This window comes from Acomys minous (assembly GCF_964271855.1).
Source record: "Acomys minous genome assembly, chromosome: 1".
Classification (NCBI taxonomy): domain Eukaryota; kingdom Metazoa; phylum Chordata; class Mammalia; order Rodentia; family Muridae; genus Acomys; species Acomys minous.
In genome coordinates this window covers 182,003,455-182,009,904 of record NC_140483.1, presented here as the reverse complement: position 1 = coordinate 182,009,904, position 6,450 = coordinate 182,003,455, and positions in this window count along the sequence as shown.

Sequence of the window (6,450 nt, the reverse complement as noted above, 5' to 3'; positions counted from 1 at the left end):
AAAACATTACTGAAGTCAAGATTTGACTTAATGATGAGCTGTCTACAGGGAGTTATGTGTACATATTTGTCATATATATTCACATATATAAAATGTTAGTAATCAGTGGATGTGTTGAGGAACAATTAGGATTACTACTAATATTATTCTATCTATCACAGTCAGTATAAAATGAAGATTTTATGAAATGATATGGTAGTAGAAAAAAATTATCAGAGTGAGAATTGAAACGTGAAAGAGAATTACAGTACAGAATAAAATAATTATAGTATAAACACTAAGTACATTAATAAGCTTTATGTCACTATAATGCTATAACTGACACTGGATACTTATAAAGATAAAAGGCTGATTTAACTCACTGTACTGAAAACTCTAGTCCAATGTCAAGTAGTCCCACTGTTCTGTGTATTCAGCAATAATAGAACAACCGAGAGCAAGTGTATGGAAGAACAGATCACTTGTATCTCAAACCAGGAAGCTGAAAAGAAGATGAATAGACGATGGTCACACACACACCAGGAAGAGCATGCCCTTAATTTCCTAGAGGCCTGTATACCAAAGACATAAGCCTGGGAATAAAGCAATTAATACATAGGTATTTTGGGAACAGCATCATATACCAACAATAGCTGTATATTCAAATGATATATTGGCACTTTCACTAAACTTCTGTTGTCTTAGTCGACAGCTCAAAAGGCTATAAAATTAAAGTAAAGAAGATTAAAGGGGAGAAAGAAACACAGTGGGGGTAACTGGGCATAGTGAGAGTGGATGTTATTAAGATACATTGGTTATGCCTACAGAATTATTAAAAATAAGTAAAAGGTATTTTATATTCCATCTTTTTTTTTGCTGAATTAGTCTAGTTAAGTAGTTAACTTATAGAGGAGTGCTATGTTTAAAATGTGGTTTATGCTTTGTTTGAGCATGACAGGGTATGCTAAATACAGGGTTAGCTTAATAAAACTATGTTCTGGAGTAGTCACTGCTGTCATTTTAGCTTTGACTGGGTAGAACTCAAACATTTCCCAAAGTCCTGTGATGTCTTCAGTTAAACAGTATAATAGTCCTAAAGCTTGCTATTTCTTGTACGTTGTCTGGTTACTAGAGTTACAGATCTCACCTCTCATTTGCACATGTAGTATTCAGAAACAAATTGGAGGAGACATCTCTCCAAGTCACCGGGCCTTTTGTTGTATGTGGTTCTCTGCTGTGCAGCATTGCATCTTCCACCTTCCTGGGTTTCTACTGCCCTCTTTTCAATGTAGTAAAAGTGCTATTTTTTCCTGGCTATTCTCTTATATGCACCAAGACAGAAAGCTGTTTAACTATAAGGTGCCCTCTCCTATTTTACCTCCCTCACAGATCAGCATTCTGCTATTTTCTGAATGTTTAAAGAAACTTTTTAAATTGTTAGTCTAGATTTTAATTATTTGTGTCTGTTAGAGGAGGTGCTGGTCTGCCACCAGATAATCTAGTATAAATGATGTTCAAGAGCGTGGGTTATTTTTGAACTTTTGCAAGACCAAGACAGTACACCAGTCTGTATCTGGGACTGGCAGGTCTCTCCTTTGAGCTTTCAAAAGGAGCAAGTGGGCTCTCTTTGTTTGTGTGCTGTAATAATGCTCTAACTAAAATCAGCTTGGGAGCACAGGACTTATTTCATCTTAAAACACTCAGGTCATGTTCCATCAGTAAGGATGTCAGGGCAGGAGCCCAAGGCAGGAAGCTGGAAGCAGGAAGTGATTTTAGAACTATGTTACTTGCTGGCTTGTTTTCTGTGGCTTTTGGGTTCTTTCGTACACAACCCATGACCACCTGCCCAAGGATGGTACTGTTCACAACAGGCTGGGCCTTTATACACCAATAATCAATAAAAACAAAGGTTACAAAGACTTGTCTATAGTCCAATCTAATGAAAATGTTTGAAAATACATCCTTCTTCCCAGATGACAACACTAGCTTGTTTTAGGCTGACTAAAAACTAACTAGCACTGAAAAGGAGATGAGGCTGATTACTAATGATTTTAGCAATCATGAGTATTCATGACACTTATTCATTGAGGCTTCATGAAGCCACTAGAAACTTTAACAGGCTAGGTGAAGGATTTGAGATAGCCGAACTCTTGGAGTTTACTGCATGGTGGTGTGCCCAGAGAGACACCAGGGGCTCCTGCCCTTTTTCCCATGCCTGACTCTATGCAGCTCACACCTGTGCCATTGGTAATAGTCTATAATAAATGATAAGTGTGAGTTTGCCCCCTAACACCTGTAAGAAGCTTCTATCAACAGAAGGTCATGGATCTCAATTTACAGCAGTCAGTCCAAAGCATAGGTAAAAGCAACCTGGGTCCTGGGAGTGATATCACAAGTGGGGACTCCAGTGCGGTAGATAGGGTTCAGTGTCAGAACCAAATCTCTTCTGACACAGCTGGCTCTCCTTACAAGATTTGCTGCAGCCTTGTCCTCAGAATCCATTGGTCATTTTGTGTACAATGAAAATTCTGCACATGTAGTCATAAATGTGCTCTTTGTTGAGAGAGCATAGTTAAAGAAATGCTTTGTTTTTCACTTATTTTTCTTATATCCATAACTCACTCTGGTGTTACAAAGTGCTGGGGCTGGCAAAGATCAGATTGCTTTGGTCATTTTTTTTTTTTTTGGTGGTTTTTAGTTTTCAGATAGCATTAGCTTTCTATCAGGGCAAGCAATTTTGAATACAAAACGTATGCATGTTCTTACATACATATAAATTATCCTTAAAACGCTCCACTTATTCATATGTATTTCACACACACACACACACACACACACACACACACACACACACACACACACACACACACACAGTCTTAGTCTGGGTCCTGTGTACATTCACTTTCATATGGAATAGTAGATTTAAGAGGCCAGTTCCCGCATTTCCCTACAGCTATTGGTAAGTGATTATTACATAATTCCCACAGTGTAAGCCAGTTTAGGAGAGTAGCAACTGAGAAACACCGTTTCAAGAACCTTTGAAGTGAGGCAGCAAGGGACCCTAGCTCCTGTTTCCTGGTGAATATGCTTAGAATGTTGAGTAACTTGTTTATTACTTTTATCTTCAGAGAATTACAACTTCAACACTTAGATCCACTCCTCCCAGTAATTTCAATCTCTCCCTCTGTCTCTCTGTCTCTGTCTCTCTCTCTCTCTCTGTCTCTGTCTCTGTCTCTGTGTCTCTCTCTTTCTGTCTCTGTCTCTGTCTTCTCTCGGTCTCTGTCTCTGTCTCTGTCTCTTTCTCTCTGACTCTCTCATGTTGCTTTCAATGTGTATAAAATATATGTAATTATCCTAGTACAGAGTGTTCCTGTGAACACTAAAGATAAGGAATTGACATTTGACTAAGTCACAGTAAATGAGATTACTAACCTTGAAAAGAAAAATGTTATTGAGTAAGATATTAAAGGAGCCCAAGAAAATGTGGGGTTGAGTTTTGTCGGGTCCTGGCCCACTGGAAAAATTGAATCAGGGTTCACCTGAAAGAGGGAGTAGGGATTGAAAGTAGGATAGAGAGATGTGAGAAATAACGAATCAAGTCAAGAAATTTCTGATCAAGATTCACTTTATTGCTGACTAGCAGGAACATATTTAGAGCAAGGTCAATAGGATCTATTCTTATCTCACTCACCCTAGCCTCAGGGCAAAAATACAATAGCCTAAATTGCTCCCTGTAGAACTTCCTAGTTCTCTGAGTAGTTCCCTATAAGAACTTCCTAGATCCTCTGGGTGGTTCCAAGTTGGGACTTCTCTACTCCTTTCAAAGGTAAATAGTCCAAGGATAACCTAGAACACAAGACCTCGTGAGGCAAAGGTCAGCAACTCGAAGGTCATGGCATACAGCCTAAGCACAGGATTTCTGATGTGGCAGAATTGGACATGGCTTCCCACAGAGTTTTTATCTGGGAAATTATAAAACAAAACCACAAGTGGTTTTTTTTGTTGTTGTTTTGTTTTGTTTTGTGTGTGTATGTGTGTGTAACCCAGTATATATTGTTTAACATGATAGAGATTTGGGGCTGAGACAGTGAAAAGCAGACTTGCCTGAAAATCTGTGAGCCCTTTGCCTCACAGCAGAAGCTCATTTCTCCAAATTCATAATTACTTCCTGTGCCTGTCCTTAATATATTTTCCAAATATCTTTTATCTCCTTTTCACTACTTTCATATGTGGCTGGAGAAAACTGAAGTGTAAACTACCACTTGTTGAACAACTTTCAGGAGGTAGGTAACATTCTGTACATCATTGGTCAGTTGTCCTGATAACCCTCTAAGGACTCTCTCTTAGGATTCTACCAGTGTGGGACTGGAGCTGAAAAACAAGGTCATTCTCAAGGTCTCTCAGATCATTCATGATCGGCCAGTGATTAAACTAAGATCAAAGCTACTTGAGAAACGATTTGATTTGACATATTCAAATGCCAATGCTCTATGCACTTTCATGCCTACTGCCATGTCCTGAACAGTATTGAATGTCTTGGACATAACTCATGCCCTAAAATATAGTAAACTATATATGATTATGGAATGAGTAGATGGATATTTACAAAACCCTTAATATATTTGTAACAATATATATGAATTTCAAAAGAAAATATTAAGGGATGGCAGGATTGACCAGTACAAGTCTGATGACTGGGGTTTGATGTTCTGAAACCACATAAAATACAGAATAAAGTGGTGTATATCTACAATTCCAGCTTTCTTATAATGGCAATAGAACGTTCCAGCTTTTTCCACTGGTCTCTTAGTGGACTTCTAAGCTGGTTAAATTTCCTAGCTATCACCAATAGTACAACAATTAACACCAGTTATATTATGTTGCGTTCTTTAGCTGCATATGTGTCCAGAAATGTTACTGCTATGTCATGTGGTAGTTCTATTGTTAACTTTTCTTGTTTCATTGCCATTCTGTTTTCTATAGTGGCTGTACTCCTTCAAATTCTCACGAGCAAATCATAAGGATGTCTTATTACTCACATACACAAGTATTTATGCTGTCTGTTTCTACAATGATAACCATCTGACTATGATGAGATAGAATCTCAAAGTAATTTCAATCTGCATTTCCATGGAGGCTAAGAATATTGAACACACGTTGAAGTACTTGATGACAATTTATGTTTCTTTTTTTTTTTTTTTGAGATTTGCTTCTTCAATTCATTAACCTATCTGATGATTGGCATATTTTTAATGTCTTTATTTTGATGTTTAATACTTGTGGTTTTTATATAGTTTAGATATCAATCATTGTATGAATTACATATACCCCTGATTTCCCGCATTCTGTAGTGTTTCTATTCACTCTGTTACTATAGTTTTTGTGTGGGGGAACTTTTTACTTTTATATTGTTCCATTTTGTTAATACTTGAGGCTATTTCCTGTACTGTTGGATTTTGGTGTAAAAACACTAACTTATACCTATATCTTGAAGAACTATTTCTATATATTTCCTAGTAGTATTAATGTTTAGGGTAACTGATGCGATTTGAATGTTTTTTGTGCAAGATGAGAGACACAGATTTATTTTCATTCTTTTACATATAGATGCCTCCATTTTAGCAGACTCATTTGTTGACTAAGCCATATGTTCCCCCACTGATGTAGTGTAGACAACTGTCAACTATAAATACTGCTTTGATAGTAAATTACAAGGTTGAGAGAATACCAAAGAGGTCTTCTGGGAAGGCGAAGCCTCAATTCTTTTTTGTACCTCACAGCTACTATGACACTTTGTGAATAAAAAAAAGATACTTCCATTATTGTTGGCTTAAAGTGTATCTGTTTTTTTCCAACCCTGAATTCTTAAAGTCCACATATGTATTTTATGTTGGTGGTGTTGTTTATAAAAACATGCTGAAGTATTCCTTCCCAGCAGAGTTTCAAACTGTACTTTGAATTACAAAATCTCCTGCAATTGAGCTCTATGTGGCTAGTCTCCTGTCAAAGGACATTAATTGAACAAGACTAAATATTGTGGATAAAATATTTTGAAATGGAATTTACAACATAGAAACAAATATTTATTGACAGGTACATGAAACTCCATCAAAAAAAAATTAAAGGCAGTAGAAAAGAAGTTCTACTTTCTTTGTAAAATGGGTTTTCCAAAATGTCAGCATTCTGATTCCCACCAGGACACTTTCTGTGACATACTTTCCATCCTGCAGGGATCCTGGTCATCAATACTGCATGTTCTTTGTAATTCTGCTGTTACTGTAACTTCTCTGTTCAGTAAGCATATCACAGATACCATCCCCAGTGATTATTATCTATCACTGTGGACACACATGATGACTCGGAGGCATCTCTTTATATATTATCCAATTATCTATTTGTACAATAGGCAGATAAAAGATAATTTATTTAGCAACTCTAACAAAGACTACATTTAGGGCAGAAGGAAATTTA